The sequence below is a fragment of the Canis lupus genome, chromosome 19 (genome assembly GCF_048164855.1).
Source record: "Canis lupus baileyi chromosome 19, mCanLup2.hap1, whole genome shotgun sequence".
NCBI lineage: Eukaryota > Metazoa > Chordata > Mammalia > Carnivora > Canidae > Canis > Canis lupus.
In genome coordinates, this window is record NC_132856.1 from 29,464,848 (window position 1) to 29,483,469 (window position 18,622).

Genomic DNA, 18,622 nt, shown 5'->3' on the forward strand with positions numbered 1-18,622 from the left:
GCGAGGCCGAGCGCGGGGCTCCGGGCAGGCTCGGCAGCGCGCGCCCGCGCCCTCGGGCTCGGGGAAAACTTGGGGGGCCGAGGGCGGGAAAAGCCGGCTGGCTGCGTGGGCAGCGGGGTTCCAGGGCGCAAGCAGGGGTTGCAGGTAAGAGAAGGGCACCCGCCCCTTACCTGGGGACGTGCGTGAGGTCCGGGGACATCCGAACACCAAAGCAAGCCTGCTGGCGTCGGGGGCCGCCCTGGGTGCGGCGGGGCAGCGCCGGGGCGGGGGCGCATCCGAGAACCCGGGGCCGCGGCGCCTTCCCCAGCACCAGCGGACCCGCGGGACCCACGGACGCGGCGAGAGCGCGGGACCCGGTCATCTTGAAAGTGGTCCAGGGCCCCAAGGGGGTCATTCTCGGGGCCACTGCGGGAGGTCAGGAAGCAAGTTCTGGTGCCCACGTTAAAGGTAGGAAAGAGACTTCAGGGGGTCCCTGGGTGGCTCAGCGGTTTGGAGCCTGCCTTTGGCCCAGGGTGTGATCCTGGAGACCGGGGATCGAGTCCCGCGTCGGGCTCCCTGCGTGGAGCTTGCTTCTCCTTCTGCCTCTCTCTGTGTATCTCTCATGAATAAATAAATAAAATCTTTAAAAAAAAAAAAAAAAAAGAAAAGAAAAGAGACTTCACAGAGGCCGAATTGGCCAAGGTAACACACAGCTCATGAGAGGTCAAAAACGAAGTTTTCCGTGCTTTTCCGCTGAGATCCTTTGCCAAATAACCCCCGAATGAAGCTCCCCGAATTCATCATAAATAGTACTGAGCCCTCGCCTGCCAAACTCATACTTTTTTTTTCTTTCTTTTTTTTTTTTTTTTACCTCCCTCGTTCTGCTAATCTTCCTGAAAAGGATAGATCACAACAGCAAAACAATCGAGTTCTTTCTGTGGGTCAGAAATTGTGCTGAGAGCTTTATAACATTAGTTCACATATTCAACATAACCCCCGTGGGTTAGTATGCTATTATTCTCACTTTAGAGATGAGGACATGGAGGGTCATGGAGGCGAAGTTGGTCTGCTCTAGTTTAAAGAGCTAACAGAGAATGAAGCCCGAGCTGGTTTCAAAGTGTCAGAAAAAGAGAAGATGAGGAAGGGTGCTCAGCCACTAAATCATGTTGCTGGTGTGCCCCCTTCCTTCTCACTCCCTTTGGACTGGATTCCACATATGAAGTGGTCTCCCAGCAACACAGATACCCCATCTGTTTACTACAAAGATCTGCCAAAAAGGTTTGGAGGTTGTGTGTGGAGGGTGGAGTGGTGGTGGTGGGGGGCGACTAATATTTAAGAGCAGGGGATGAAGATGGAAATGAATAGTTAGGAGTTAGCTAAGGGGAGACAGCAGGCCAAACATACAAGAAAGAGCGCATCCAGAGTAGATGCCCCCTGTCCATAAATTTTGTTAGAGAAAACTAAAAATTTAGTAAGGACTCCAAAGGGCGAGTTGCACCATCTGCAGTCAGCCAGTTTTGTTCCTCCTGCTCTTCTTCCTACATGCAGATAATCTAAAACAATTGGAAATAGTTGTTTCAAAAATAAGCCATTATGCAACTTAAGGGGAGAAGAGAACTAAGTTATCAAGTACTTAGTATGTGCTCTACAGTTTGTATATTTGTATTTTCTTTTTTCCTTAAAGATTTTATTTATTTATTCTTGAGACACACACAGAGAGAGGCAGAGACATAGGTAGAGGGAGAAGCAGGCTCTCTGTGATGAGCCTGATGCAGGACCCGATCCCGGTGCTCTGGGATCACACCCTGAGCCAAAGGCAGATGCCCAACCACTGAGCCACCCAGGGGTCCCTTGTGTATTTAATCTTATGTGTGGAGTTAGCTAGCCTCCTCAAGACCTGCTGTTTTTTAAGTTTGTAAAACGGAGCCAACAATATCTACCTTAGCTGTTTGTTGTGAGGACTCGATGAGATTTTTATAGATAACATATCTAAGGTGGTCTGGCAAAAAACATGTATTAGTTATATTTCTCAATGCCCACATCTCGAAAAAAAAAAAAGCAAAGATAAAAGCTCAGAGGTCTTCAGTGGAGGTGTGGTCAATTGTAGCACTGTCTTGCTACTCTCTCTGCTGTACCCCTCCTCTATATACCCTTGCCTTTTTGAACTCAAGAATTGCCATTTTACTTGCTTCGGCCTGTGAAATGTGGGCAGAGGTGATGTGTGCATTCTGGGCAGGAGTTTTAAGAACGTCTTAGTGACTTACATCTTGTTTATTTTCTTATACCATAACGGAGAGAATGTATGACACCAAGCCTTTTCTGACAGCCTGGGTCCTGGCATAAGATTGATGAAGAGCCCAACATGGCAACTGGACTTCATGAACATGGAGCTGAGCAAGAAATGCATTTTGGGTTGCAAGTTACTAAAAGTTTTAAGTCTTTTTTTACTACCACACAACATAACCTAGGTTGATTCATGAAAAGGTTCACACAGGGGCACCTGCGGGCTCAGTTGGTTAAGCGGCTGCCCTGGATCAGATCATGATCCCCAGGGTCCTGGAATCAAGCCCCACATTGGGGTCCCTCCTCAGTGGGTAGTCTGTTTCTCCTTCCCCCTTCTGCCCCTCCACCACTTGTGCATGTGCTCTCTCTCTCTCTCTCTCAAATAAATAAAATCTTTAAAAAAAAAAAAAAGGTTCACACAACTAGTACATAATTGCACCATGATTCCCCCTGAACCTGTATGACTTCATTGTCCTTATATCCTTGTTCTTTCCATAATAGTCAACTACCTTATGGCTATAGCATCTCCTGCTTGTGTTTAATAATGAAGATAATTATCAAAATAGCCTATATCAATTCAGTTCTTACTGCATGCCAGGTACTGTACTACATGTTTTAAATACATCATTTAAGTGTGACCATAACCCCCCTTTATGGAAAGTGCCTCCAGGCCTAGAAAGGCTAGGTAAGTTGCCCAAAGTTGTTTACACATAAACATTAAATGTCTACACATATCTCTTTAGACAGAGAGAGTGATTTATTTAAAATATTGCCCACTAGCATTTCATTTGAGCTGAGAACTTGGCACAGTTGAAATGTGAGCCTATTCCCCCTAGGTCTTTCTTCACTCAACATTTCTCCTCTCTAATACTGTGGCAGATTTTTCCAGTCCTCCAAACACAATGTGAAGGAAGCCAGAATTATGGCAAATGGCAAATGTGTCATAGCTTAGGCAACAATTGCACATTGTCACAGGATGCTTTTCACGTTCCAGAAATGTATGAGCTTCCAACAGCTGCATCACCAAAATAACCCAGAGTTCCATATCACATTTGCAATGTTAAATATTTTGTAGACTTTGAGGTTAGAACCTCTATCCTCAAGCCTGGAAATATCAATGGGTTCCCTAAAGAACTAGGTTGGGAGAGGTAGGGGGGATGATGTAAACATTGTCACAATATTACTCTCCCTGGCTTATGGTGATGCCCGGTCTTCTGCCACAAAATGACCAAAGTAACTTCTTTCTTACTGTAACAGATCAATGCATTGGCTGAATGGTCATGTTAACTAGGGTAGGGCATAAGCAATCCATTTCAGTGGCCTGTCTTGACTATATCAATTTCCAAATTATTCTTTTGTTTTTGACCAGGGACTTATAGTTATGAAGACTTCCTTTGACCTCCCAAGGCAATCCATTTACTTCAGTGGTTCTCAGCAAAGGGTAATTTGGGGCCTTCCCTCCCCCAGGAAACATTTGGCATTGTTTGGAGACATTTTAAGTTGTCACAACTGGATGGGGGAGGAGGAGTAGAAAGATGTTACTGGCACCCACTGGTGTCTAAAGAATAGAGGCCAAGGATACTGCTCAACATCCTACAATATAGGAGAAAGCTGTACTCAACAAAGATTTATCCAGAAACTGTCAATAGTGCCAAGGTTGAGAAACCTTGACTTACTCACTGAACAAGTAGGGACTGCATGACTATTATGGGTGAGGACTATTCTGGGCGCTGTAAAGAGCTTGACAAAATCCCACCTTCACAGAGCTTACACTGTAGTGCGATATACTATAAATCTAATATGTTCAAGGTCAATATTTGGTAAAACAGCAAGTAAACAAAATGCAAGTTATAAAAACAGCCATTTTGAATCTTACAGGGAATCAAAATTACAAAAATTAAAGTACCAAACCGCCATAGATGAACTTGCATTATTCAGACAAATTAAATCCTGCTCTCAGGGAATAACATACTTGGGTTTCATCTTCCTATGTCTCTTCCGGCAAAGAGGAGAAAGTAATTTAAAATGTTATCCATAGCAACTTAATACAGGATAAAATACTATCCATATGTTATGATATTTAAAATACTGGAGATAAGTAATGAGTGGAAGTCATTTAAAATGCTATATATTTAACTTTCTGCTTATGCTGCCAACTTGAACTTTCCAAATCTTTCCTTAACTAGTGAGTACAATAGCAAAAGCCAATAGCATGTCTATTTCATTATTTGTATATTTGGCTTGCATGAGGCCACTGGTACACGGTCCAGGAGTGGTGTGGAAATATTTTCAAGAATTCTAATTTTCCAATAAATGACAGCATTATCTGTCAACCGAAAGATCAAGTAAAACCATCTTTACTTACTTCTGTTTCAGTCTTAAATGGCTGCATGCAATATACAAGGATGTGTACAAGTTCACTTGATTTAAAACTTCATCACAAAATAAAATATCATAGGTTTCTATGGAAGTTGTAGCATTCAAATAGGATCATTCTTTATTAATAATAATAACTGATACAAAAATTCAAATGTAGATGGCCATTGTAAACTCCCATCACAAAATGCTTTCAGTGTTTCTATTTGCATCTTTGTTTTAAACAAAAGATATCTGTGTAAATATAGCCACACTTGAATACATGCAAATTTAGAGGACCAAAATACATGTCAAAGGATTCACCATTGACCTCAGGGAATAGGAATCATAACAGTAATCATAATAATGACTCCCAGTATTAAGGAGATGCTGGACAGAATGCTAAGTGTACCTATTGGCATAACTCAATATCCTCATCAACCTCATAAGTATGTATCACTGTTTCTTCCCTTGTGTAGACAAGAAAACACAGGCTCAAAGAAATTAAAAATCTCAGCTAAGCTTTTATAGATAGTAAACAGCAGAGTCATGATTTTTCTTCTACCCTTATAACTTTCCAAGAAAAAGATTTTATGCAGTTTCCATTGCAAATTCGAAAATGTCACAAGCTTTAGGCAAAAATATTTTCTTGCTGAAACATAAACAAAATGTCTCCAGAGAAATAAAGCAAAGATAGGCACCACTGTCAACTCCTAGTACAACTTCTACCACTGTTATTCCATGGACATAATTAGATGAAACTCCTCCCCTTCTCAAAGTCTCAATCATTCCAATTATTTTTTGTCTTTCATTAGTTGTGTTATCTAAAATGCTCATTGTTCTTGATGCTCTCCTTGGATCACTCCCATGTTTTCATGGATCACATGGATCACAACAGCTTTATATTAACCTTACATCACCCACTACAATTTCTGAATGAGGTAAATAGAACCCAAAGAATGGATACATCTGGCCTAAAATCTTCCTGCTTGAAAAAAAAGTCTATCATAAGTGAGGATGACACAAATTCAGGATTCAGACTGAGTTTATTTTATTTTATTTTATTTTATTTTTTTTAAATTTATTTTATGATAGTCACAGAGAGAGAGAGAGGCAGAGACACAGGCAGAGGGAGAAGCAGGCTCCATGCACCGGGAGCCCGACGTGGGATTATTCGATCCCGGGTCTCCAGGATCGTGCCCTGGGCCAAAGGCAGGCGCCAAACCGCTGCGCCACCCAGGGATCCCCAGACTGAGTTTCTCATATCCTGGCTCTCTTACTCCCTCACCGTGTGACCTTGAGCAAGGCACTTAAACTCTTGTCACTCAGTTTCCTTACGGTAAAATGGAGATAATAATCGGACTATCCACATCACTTTGTAAGAAGGACTATATGAGTTAACACAAGTAAAGAGCCCAGAAGAATATTTAGCATTAGAGAATCTAACATAGAAAGTTGGTAAAAGATCAAGATATAAGACCTACAACACTGGTAGTGAGATGGCCTATGACATTAGCATCCCAAGTCATATACCATGACTTACCATGAACACTTAAAATCAATAATTCTATCTCCCTTTTCTCTTTTCAAATTTCTCATTCGTTTTTCCTCCAAATTTTTCTCTTTTTTCCCCTTTTTCCTTAACCTCCAAGATTGTCAGTTGATCTCGGGAGTTTTCCTCCGAGGTTGGTAAGAATATTGGGTTGTCCATAACATTCTTTTTGGGAGGCTGCCTGATATTACGTACACTTTCTAAGACAATACAATTGAACATGAAAGGTTTGCTTAAAATTTCTTTGATGTTTATACGTGGAGCTTTGATAGGGATTGTTATGATTTTCTTAAAAATAGGTTTTTACTTGGGAATATTTGTGATCTCTAATAATTTTATTCTTATTTTGGGGAATAATTACATAATTAAAAAACTCTTACGGATGATGAAGATAGGGAAGATCAGAGGGATTCTTTTATATATTTAATAAACGTATGTCATCCAAATTATACTGCTTGCCTTTCATGTTAGTAAATTCCCCAGCTCTTCTTTAGACCTTATACTTCAAAATGGCTTTTAGATCTACTCTAAAGGAACACAAAGAAAACCTCACCCTATTCAACAATTATAAGAACACATTTACTAATTCTTTAGTAATTTAAATCATTAAGTAAAAAAGCAAACTCAAATTGATTCAAATGAGACATTAGAAAATTGACTGCTTTGTCACTTCATGGTCATATTCTCTGCCAGCCAAGGTTCTTTCACATAGCTTGACAAGTGTGTGTGAGGACACTGCTGGTCCCACTCACATAGAGAAACACAAATCCAATACCTAAAATTAGGTTTTTACTCAATTATACTGCACTGCACTTTTTTACACCTGCTTGGTGAAAAATATTCAGAAGAAAGGTACAATTACATAGGTTCTTTGGCAGAAGTAGAAGACAGGTTAAAATACTCCCCCCCCCCAAAAAAAAATCACTAAAAGAGAAGGAAGGAAGGAAGGAAGGAAGAAAGGAAGGAAGGAAGGAAGGAAGGAAAGAAGAAAGGAGAAACAGAGAGGTAGAGAAAGAAGACAGAAAATGAAAGAATCCTTTCCCCAAATCATGATCAGCTGATACCATCAACAGCTTTGTTATAAGTTACTTCTATTGAGAATTTGCTATGTTCCACACATTGTAATAAGCTCCTTATACCACTACAAATTAGTTATTATTATCCAGATTTTGGAAATAATGAAACTGAATCATTGACAAATTAATGATTTACCCAACTTCATACAGCTAAATGGAAGTGAAGCCATTTGAAGCCAATAATTCTTCAGAGTTTGAACTAATTTTATACATTCTAATTATCCAAAATATAAAATATACATTCCTCAGATCACAAATGGAAATTGAAAATAAGACCTTTCTTCAGTCACCAACCCCAACTATCTAATTAAATATTGGGACCTAATAGAAATGACGAATACCCAGCATTTGCTTCAACATGGATGGAACTGAAGGGTGTTATGCTGAGTGAAGTAAGTCAATCGGAGAAGGACCATTATATGGTCTCATTCATTTGGGGAATATAAAAAATAGTGAAAGGAATTAAAGGGGAAAGGAGAGAAAATGAGTGGGAAATATCAGTGAGGGTGATAGAACATGAGAGACTTCAAACTCTGGGAAATGAACAAGGCGTGGTGGAAAGGGAGGTGGGCAGGGGGATGGGGTGACTGGGTCACAGGCACTGAGGGGTCACTTGATGGGATGAGCACTGGGTGTTATGCTGTATGTTGGCAAATCGAACTCCAAAAAATATATACAAAAAATTAAATTAAAACCTTAAAAATAAAAATAAAAAATAAATATTAGGGACTGATCCACATTCTCTTTTTTTCTTTTTTCCTTTTTTTTTTTTTTAGCTGTGGTAAGAACACATGTGGATATCTAGTTTTCCCAACACTGTTTGCTGAAGAAACTGGCCCTTTCCCTATTGGGTATTTTTGGTAATCTTGTCAAAGATTAGGTAAATATATGCCTGGGTTTATTTTTGGGCTTTCTATTATGTTCCATTGATCTATGTCTTTATGCCAGTACAAACTATTTTAATTATCATGACTTTATAATATATTTTGAGATCAGGAAGTGTGATACCCTCACCTTTGTTCTTTTCTCAAGATTGTTTTGGCTGTTCAAGGTCTTCATCTTTTCATATGAATGTTAGAGTTGTTTTACTATTCCTGTGAAAAATGCTATTGGGATTTTGATAGGATTGCATTGATTATAGATTGCTTTCAGTGCTGTCGATATTTTAACATGATTAAATATTACAATTCATTAATACACATCTTTCCATTTATTTATGTCTTTCTTAATTTTTCAGTGTTTTATAGTTTTCAATGTAAAAATCTTTTACCTCCTTGGTTAACTTTATTCCCAAGTATTCCACACTCTGAATCCTTGTAATCTCCTTTTAGTTTCAGTTTTACTACTAATGATTTTTGCAATATCACTTATTCTTAAGTGAAAGCAATTTTCCCATTTATTTTCAAGAGTTTTAAGGGATTATCTTAAAAGATTTCTTATTTTACCTTAGTGTCATAGGTGGTTAAATACTAATGAGGTGAGAGGAACATGTTTGATTAAAAAATTAATCAAGCTATTAAGCCATGAAAAGACATGGAGGAAACTTAAGTGCATTTTAAACACAAGAAGTCTATCTGAAAAGGCAGCACACTGTATGATTTCAGCTATATGACCTTCTGGAAAAGGCAAAACTATTGAGACAGTACAAATACTATAGTTCTAGAGGTTATGGTGGAGGGAGGGATGGATAAGTGGCACACAAAGTATTTTTAAGGCAATGAAAATACTATGTAAGATACCATAATGATAGATATGTGCCATTTTACATTTGTCCAAGCATATAATATATATATATTACCAAGAATGACTGTAGTGGAAACTGCATTTGGGGTGATTACTATGTGTCAGTAATATCATCAATTGGAGAAACTGTACTACTCAGGTAGGGGAGTTGATGATGAGGGAGTAGGGGGTATATGGGAAATCTTTATGCCTTCTGCTCAGTTTTGCTGTGAACCTAAAGCTGCCCCCAAAAGAAAATAATCTCACTTCTTAAAAATGATAGATTTACCAACCCTAGGTTGACATCCTGAAGTTTAAAAAAAAAAAAAAAAAAGGTCTGTCATTACTTAGTGCTATTATTTTCCTATTTTCCGAGCCAGGGACCCATCATGTTCAATGATAGAATAAGAAGTAGGACATGTTTATGCAATTCTTTGAGTAGTAAGATGAATGTTAGATTTCTTTTTCCTTAGCATGATCTATAAATTAAGCAAGAGAAATGTAATTTTCTCTGCATGGCCTTATTTCTATATAAAGATTAATTAAAGGTAATTTTTTTGTTTAATGTGTATGTTGTGTGTGTTTGTGTTCATGGGAGTTTATGAAGAGAAAATATAAGCACATTAACACTTTGTTATCCTCCTTATTTTACAAATACTTATAAGATTAATACACATAAAATTTCAGTAATACAGGACTATATAAGGTACAAGTTTTCTCTTTCCCACATCCTATTTCCATTGTCCAGGAGAATATACAATTTTCTGTATAGAAACATAGGTATGTGAGCAGCCTGGGTGGCTCAGCGGTTTAGCACCACCTTCAGCCCTGGGCGTGATCCTGGAGACCTGGGATCGCGTCCCATGTCAGGCTCTCTGCATGGAGCCTGCTTCTCCTTCTGCCTGTGTCTCTGCCTCTCTCTCTGTCTCTGTGTGTGTGTCTCATGAATGAATAAATAAAATATTTTAAAAAATATATGTATACATGTGAATATATGTATATGCATATGTATATCTAGATTTCAAATATATAATGTACATATATCTATTTCAAGTAGCACTATATGCTATTAATGAGTTAGTATCATTTATTTTTTTTATTTTTTTTATTTTATTTTTTTTTAGTATCATTTATATTATTATATGACCTACTTTTTTTCACTTTACATTTTATCAGGGTTACTTTTCCTTGTCTTCACATATTAATTTACTTGCTTTTTTTCTTCTAGGCAGGTGGAATCTATATGTGATGACAGGAGCAGTAGTAGCCACCTTGGAGTCAAAAATTAATGTCACATCTGGAGGGTGATCCCATCATCCGATCTTTTTTCTGTTACAAGGTAGTACTTTGTTCATGCCATTATGTTTTGGAGTTTGTTAGATTGCCTTAGACTGTACACTAATAAAATATCCCTCATTTCTCAGTTCGAATAGCATCTACTCTCAGAAGTCTTCCAGATTTCTACCTCCTCTAGTTATATGCCAATCAGAACTGATCACTCTTATCTCAGTGCTCTTTGTACTTTGAAAATGTTTCTTTCAGCTTATAATCCTCTGGTTTTATTATACTTCTTTTAATATAATGTCTGATGTTAACATAGAAGCCCTACCTTATATTTCAGACTAAGTTAGGTGCCCTTGCCATGTACTTTCAAAACACCCTCTACTTCTGTATAATAATTATGATCAAACTTACCTTTTCACTATTTACTTTCCTGCTATACTACATAAGCTCCATATGGACAGAATCTTGGCTGCCTTTCTGGTGACTTATCTCCAACTTCCACAGGAAATTTGGCACATAATAGGCTCATAGCAAATGTTTGTTGGATAAATAAATGATCTCCTTAAAGGTAGGAAATATGGATTACTCATATTTGTAGCTAAGCACAGTGTCTGGCACCTGTTTGGTGGCCTGTAAATGCAGACTGCAACAAACTGGGTTTGAATGGGATGTTATTGGAAAAGATGAGATCGGCTTAAAATATTAGCTCTGCAAAGGGAAGCAGATGGGTATTTTTGGTGAAGAAGGTCCTTACAAAAGGCTTATCTGCCAATGTTTCCATCAGCAAATACTTTAAAATTCCTTTATAACTGGGAAATTATCATTGGAAATAACAATAAAAAAAAGAATCAGACAGGAATGGCTGTTACATAAATTCTAAGAGATATCTTCTGTATCTTAAAAGCAGTTGTATGAATATTCATTTCAATGTGAAACCTCACACCCACCTTTGTGTGGTCAGGCATTTGTGAGAAAATTCAACATTGGTTATTTCTTTATTCATAAGCAAATCATATCTTTATATTATTAGGAAAATAGAATTTATACTTCTAAATAGGGAACAGATAAACAGGATACTTAAATGGCTTCTCGGCTATTTATTTTTATTAAAATTACTTGAAAAATATTTTCACTAATATTTTATATTAGCAAAGTTACATAGAAATTGAAAGAAATTTCTAGGGTTGATATGCTAAGTGAAGTAAGTCAAAGTCAAATACCACATGAATTCATTTATATGTGGAATCTAAAGAAATCAGACAAACAAAAGGACCCCAACTTTAAAATACAGAGAACAGATGTGGTTGCCCGAGGGGTGGGGGTGGAGGATGTGCAAAATAGGTAAAGAGAAATAAGAGGTACAAACTTCTAGTTATGGGATAAATAAATATAGCATAGGGTATATAGTCAATAATATTGTAACAACATTGTATGGTGGCAGATGGTGAAAACATTTTTAAAAACCAAGAAATTTCTAAGTTGACACAGTGAAGAAACTTCAAACAGTAGAATTTTGGGGATGTTTACTTTGAGTGCTAAACAGTTCCATTCAACTCCCCCATATGAAAACAGGTTTGATTTTAAGTTCTCTAAATTTTCAAAATATTTTATATTTTCTGCAAAAATTTTCATATAAATGGAAATGATCATAAACCCATATATGTATTAAGAATAGATTGATTAATATGATCCACAACATGAGAGGAGAATTTCCTTAATATCACCCAGGCCTCTCCTTTTGCTATCTGGATGTCATGCTGTCATTGACTGGTATCTTCTTTCAAAAGGCTCTTTGGTGACTGTCTCCCCTCATTTATGACTTGGCATGTAGAATCATGAAGTAAATTCTATGCTCATTTTACTTGCTTGTTTACATGAAGAATGATTATTCTACAGTGTGAAATAATATTCAAGTAATGAGAAATCTGAATTGTGAAACCATTTCTGGAGGTATTAACTCTTTTAGAATATTTTCACTGAAATTGATGATACTGAACAAATTGTGTGTATGTCTATCTCTCTTTTTTTGATCTCCCATGATTCCTTTAAATTTATTCAGTTGTAAGGGAATTCTCCCAGGCCCCTGAAACAAACCTCAGACATGATTTTGAATTGCTCTCTCGATAAAAAAGTTATAGGTTATTTACAATTTCTTGATTCTGAAATTTGTAATTCCCAGTCTCATATAATAATCTAAGTATCAAAACTGAGTAAAAGTTAAATCTTTCCCTGTGCCCAAGCTGGCATGGTAGAGGATGGTATGGTTTGCTTCTTCTTTCTTTCCTTGGTCTTCCTTTCTCCATTGCTAACAGCTTTTTGACAGAAATGAAGAGGGGTCAGTAGGGCAGGAAATCTCCTGGTTGACTGATAATATTGTAAATTGGCTTCATTCCCTCTCAGCCTGGAAGATTCTCTCTTCAGAAGGACACTTCCAATCCCTACTCTTAGGGACCACTCACCTGACCCTCCTGGACCTGAGGTGTGTGCCTCTGCCTCAGCTGGTAATTCACTCCTTCTGCAGCTTTTTAGGAACCTGGTAGACCCTTTAGGTTAAGAGGGTCTTGTGGGTACTCCTTTACATGTGGTGTAAGGTGCGCTTATGAGTGGTCCACAGGAAAAACTTATGAATCCTTTTCTCCAATTAACTCTGAGAGAGCGGCTCACCCAGAATTTCCACCATTGACTATAACTTCTCTACCATTAGTAAACCCAGATTATTTCTCAGAAAGTAGCCAGTCATCAGCTCACTTTTTACAACTGCTGGGTACACACAACGAGCTCCATGTTCGTGTCTGTAGGTTTTCAGTGAGCTCAGTGCCCATTTATAGCTTCATACATCAGCCCTTAAAGCATCTCAGGAGAACCCAGGGCCATATTACAACTTTTGTGGGCTGTAGGCAATTTATCTTCATGGCCCTTTCTTTACAAAAACATACTAAAATTTATATTTTTTTAACTGTGTTGGCATAATGATGAATGTAATCCAAGCTGGATCATATTCATTTTTTTCTTTGGATTTTAAAAGGAATTGAAACAGCTTCATGAGCCTCTTTCTTCATGGTTCCTAGGTACTATGCCTCCTAGGCTGAGTGGAAAAGCCAGCCCTGAGCAAGCCTTCATAGATTTAATCAATATATTGAACAAGTGAGACTCACAGGGTTGTTGTAACAACACAACTTTATTTTTTATTGCCTCCTATAAACAATGTATTGAGCACCTATCATGCACTAGACACTATAGAGTAGTAAACACAATAGACACCTGATATTTTTGACATCTAAATGTTGTCAGGTGATATAAACGTAATGAAAATAATAACAGCGCAATAGTGTTTAAAAAAAAAACAGAGAAAGAAAAAGAAACCACAAATTCTTGGACTTATTGATGTGATAAATTCTACTCTTTTCTGGGCCAGGCCCCATCTGAGGAAACATGGGCATGTATTTGACTTGGTAAGAGGTAGGTGTTTCCTTTCCCATTAGTAATTAATATGGCAAAGTCCATGTGAACTTGGATGGGGAACTCTAGTTTGTATCTCTGTTGCATCCATGAACTTTGGCCAGGTGTGCTAGATTCTGTGTTTCTAGAGTCAGTTTCTTCATTAGTAAAAAAAATTTGAGAAGGAGTAGTTTCTAATGCTCCCACTGCTCTATAACAATTAGGGAAGTGAGGTAAAATACATTTTTAAGTATTGATAAGTCTGATTTAAGTCTAATAAGTGGACATGCACCATGACTAAGTATTATTTCTTGAAACAAATGAAATATCTCACTCATTCAGTAACTGTCTATTGAATGTCTACTCAACACAAATACTGTGCTAGAGATTGGGATTACAATAGTGAATTCAGCAGGCATGTTCCCAGCCCACATAGAATGTGGAAGTCTAGTGACCCAATACTTTGTCTTTTTCTCTATTTGCTAGTATATTGAACATTGTGGAAGCAAAGATGTTTATCACTGACTAGACAATAATAGTAGTCCCTACGCTGATTCTTCAGGTTGAAAAGGAAAGGGAATTTTGTTTCATTTTGTTTTAAACAGAATGCCCGAATTTCAGTTAAAGGATGTCATTGGAAACCAAACTGCCACTATACACTGTATCCTTGAAAATGCATTTAAATTATACTTATGAGTTTGAATAGCTCCTATGTCTTCCTTATTTAGGAAGATATCTGTTCGGTCAATGAGCCAGTGATGTGCCTTGTATTCTACTGAATTTTAAATATTTCTTTTTTCTGTTAGAGAGCAAGGGCTTTTCTAACGGACAGAAGTGACTTTCATGTTGAATGTCTAAGTACCACTTACATTACATCATAGAAAAAAACACTGGACTCTATTTAGCATTCAGTTCTGGAGATACAATTAAAAAAAACACATACTCCTGCTATGTGCTGATAGGAGTTGTTTTGGCTTTTAATAAAATTGCTTTTTACTTAGAGCACTTTTCCTCTTAAAAGCTCAAAGAGTCTCACTGCATGCTTAATGGACATGTGCATCTCAATCTGGAATTTTTTTTTTAAAAGGCTTAAGAGTGACTTTCTCACATATTATTTTGCTTAAATTCAAGCATTTTATTGATCACATATCTGCTAATCTTTCCATATTTCTTGCACAGATTACTGAGCTTCCTCACCTTTTAATCTGTTCACCATCAGATAAAATCTTTAACTTATTTTTTCAATTTATGGAACCCGTGGGTCTTTTATTCTCAAGCAGCAATTCCAAACTATAAATTATGTAGGATGTGGAGTTTTATATGCACTAATCACAAGTAGAGACAGAACAACAAAATCATTGGCATTTGTTTTTGAAGACCAAAAGATAACATGTAAAAGGTGTGTGACTTTGGACAAATTATTTAATCTCTTTGTTTCAGTTGCCTTGTCTATAATATTAGGATGTATTAATAGAAAATACACTTTACGGGGGGTGGGAGTGAATGGGTGACGGGCACTGGGGGTTATTCTGTATGTTAGTAAATTGAACACCAATAAAAAATAAATTAAAAAAAAATGAAAAAAAAAAAAGAAAATACACTTTATTTGGTTGTTTGAAGGTGTGGCAGTTTTGAAACATGACCCCCAAATTCTTTGACACTTTTCTCATCAAAAAGCAAAGCTGATGTCCCGTCCTATTTAATTTGGGCTCTAGAATTACTTCATTGGTGGAATATATTGTGTCAGGTTCTGGACCCTTTAAAAACTAGCAGCTTCCACTTACCATCTCTTGAGATGCTTGCTCTAGAAACCCAGCTGCCCAGCCATGTATGAGAAGTCCTAGAAGCTTATGGACAGACTCCATAAAGAAGAGTGAGAGACTTCTTGCTTATGAACTTGGGGCACACAGCTCAGCCAATAACATCTAGGATGCTTCTAAATATCCTACAATGCAAAGGACAGCCTCTTCCTGACCAAACATACACACAATAAAAGATTACCGGGCCCAAAATTTGAACAAGGGCAAAACTCTGGTCTAGAGCTCTGGTTTAACACGTAACAGGGGCTTAATAAATTTTTACTGAATAGTGAATGTGTCTAAAAACATATAACTGAAACAAATTTGATAAAATAATACTAAACCCTGACTACATATGTTACACTCCAATATTTTCTTTTTTATACTTGTGATATTGGTTACAACCACTAAATTTGTTTTCAAAATCATGTAGTTCCATATTTAAAAATGATATTTAGAATGCTATTTTTATGAGTCATCAAGCTGAATTTTAACAGAGAGTCTAAAATTCATTCATCAAAATTATTATTTTAAAGCCTGGTAGGAAGGCATTGCAGTCGTTCAAGTGATACTGCAGTTTTTAAGATATTGAAGAGTTTCTTTTGAGGGGATAGACGTTCGTTCCTTCAGAGTTTGTAGAACAATAATGTTATTCTGTTGTTACCCCTATTGTTTTTTAACTATAAATTTATTATCTCATTGAACAACTGCCTTATTCACCATATTTGCCTCTAAATGGCCGTTAGCAGCTATTAAAATGTAAATCCACCCTCAAATGATAATTGCTTGGCACCTGTTAAAACATTCAAAAGATTTGCTATCAGTTCTAAAAGCAATTCACAAAAATGTCTTACCAAATATTTTTAGTGACTTAGAATAATTGCAAGATGACTTTGAAAGCAGACATTCTTATCTGTTTATTTAACTTCTGGTGATATGTTCAGTGTCTATCACCTGCATGTATGAGCATAGGTTAGGGCATATGAAAATGTATGGCTTTGTCATACATTCTTCATGTCATATGTCTTTGTTCCAATTATCAACACATTTTTAGAAAATTTTTCTGTACCTTTGTGGTGAGAAAAATTGGATGTTCACTTTTACAGAAATGATTGAAGGAGAGGTGTTTTCCTGAAAGGCACATTGCAACACCCTTTGTCACTGAAAAAGAAAGCCAAGTGAGTTTTCTTTGGCAGCTTTATATTATACTCAAAAGATATTTAAAATCCATGTTTTCATCCTTTATCTTGGAGTTATTGAAATAAATGCTACATAAATGGAATTCTAATTCAATGTAATGGATCACAAAACATGGCATAAAGATGAAAGGAACATTTTATTATGCATTATAAATATGTTTTATAACAGTAATATATGCTCTTGGTTTAAAAGAAATCTTTATAAAATGTTACAAAATGAAAAGTCTCTATCTCTAGAGGAAATTAATCATTTCTTCCATATCTTTAAAACATTTAGAATAGACATTTTTATGCAAATGGATTCACATTATTCAAATTGTTTTTTCCCTTGCCTTTTTTAATTTAAAATTTATCTTGCAGATCTTTCACATTGGAGCATATTTACTTGCCTCATTATTTTCGATACATATTCCTCCATGGTATGTGAAGTGAAAGACTATCTCATTCCAATAACTCAGGTAAGGAAGACATTTAATTATCTTTATTTCTTTTTAACTCAACTTAATTTTGTCCCAGGATTCAATTCCCTTGGGTGTCCAAAACATAATCTCTGCCAATTCAGGGTTTTTCTGCATGGCATTTATATGAGTTCCATGAGACTTAACATAGAGAAGAGGTTCTGGGACATGGGTGTGGCATCTTGTTGGCTATTGGCTCTCCATGCTGACAGATCCTGAGATATATACTTCCCTTCTGATCCTCAAACAATGCTCCATGTAGATCTCTGATGATCATCTCTGGCTTCCACTCCATTTCCCTTAGGTCCTTTGAATCTCCCTCATGTGTCTCCATCATTCACAGACACAAGGGACTACTGAGCCATGCTGGCATTTGGAAGCTATTTCTATTCTGTTCTTTCAGCACTATGTCAGGATGCTGTCAAAATTGGTGGTCATGGGAGTGGTCGTGGAGATTCCAGTCATATGTAGGCATCTCCCTAAGAAGCAGATTTCCTTTTCTCTTAGACTCAACAAAATGATCTGTAGCTTTAGTCACTTCCCACCTCTGGATTCAACCTTAAATGGAAGGTTCCTTTCTAGTGCACATACATGCTCCCCTTGTAACTCCTTTCCTTCTCCCAACCCAGGAAACTTTTATCTAGGGGGGCAGATAGGTACGTTTCTCTTAGTGCAAAAGCTTCTAAATATCAGGATCTAGGCTCTTGAAACTCAAAAGCCAAATGTCTTCTGTGTATTTGTTCTTTGCTTTCTGCTATGTCACTTGTCCTCTGAAGCAAGGCATTCAGTACGCCAGGTGAAAAAGATACTCAATCAACCCCCCCGCCAAAAAAACAGGTAATATTACAAAATATTATCTCATCACATGTGTCTGTGTCTTACTTATGATCCTTATAGGTAGTAATTTCTGTTGTTTCCATTGGTTGTTGTTGCTGTTGCTATAAGCCACAATAAACATCTTTGCCCATATAGCTTGAAAATTTATGTAATCATATTGACAACAGAAATGCTAGCTTTAGAATTTCCAGGGAAAAGGGCAAGGGAAAATGTAATTTAAATACTGATGGATATCATAATATTTCCCCTCCAGAAAGGTTATACCACCACAATCTTGTATAGAAGAGCCATTGCTTTAGCCACAAAGGTTTTATCACATATTCAATTTTTTGTCAATCTGATAGCTACAAATATTATTTCCTGGTTTTCTGATTTCCCATGTCTTTAATTCAAAGAGAGATTGAACATATTCTCACATTGTTTTAGCCTTTTGCGGCGACTGTTTCTTGAAATGCTGTTGACGTGAAAAACATTGTGTTAAATAATCCTAAAGTGGTTTAAAAAGAAATTTTTTTCAAGAGTTATTTATTTGTTTATTTTTGTTTTGGGGAGGCAGATTACATAGAATTTAGGGAAACTATTTCCCAGTCTCTACTTAACTTGACAGCAACTAAATAACTATTATATAGGGTTAGGAATG

General features: G+C 37.0%; 1 long non-coding RNA gene across 1 annotated transcript; it reads left to right on the forward strand.

The window, feature by feature from the left end:
• The first annotated feature begins 21 nt into the window (after positions 1 to 21).
• Positions 22 to 18,015, forward strand: LOC140611305 (uncharacterized). The gene is made up of 5 exons (XR_012012584.1): positions 22 to 144; positions 8,022 to 8,125; positions 10,196 to 10,306; positions 17,048 to 17,145; positions 17,922 to 18,015. It is a non-coding gene; the product is annotated as an uncharacterized lncRNA (long non-coding RNA).
• Positions 18,016 to 18,622: the final 607 nt, after the last annotated feature.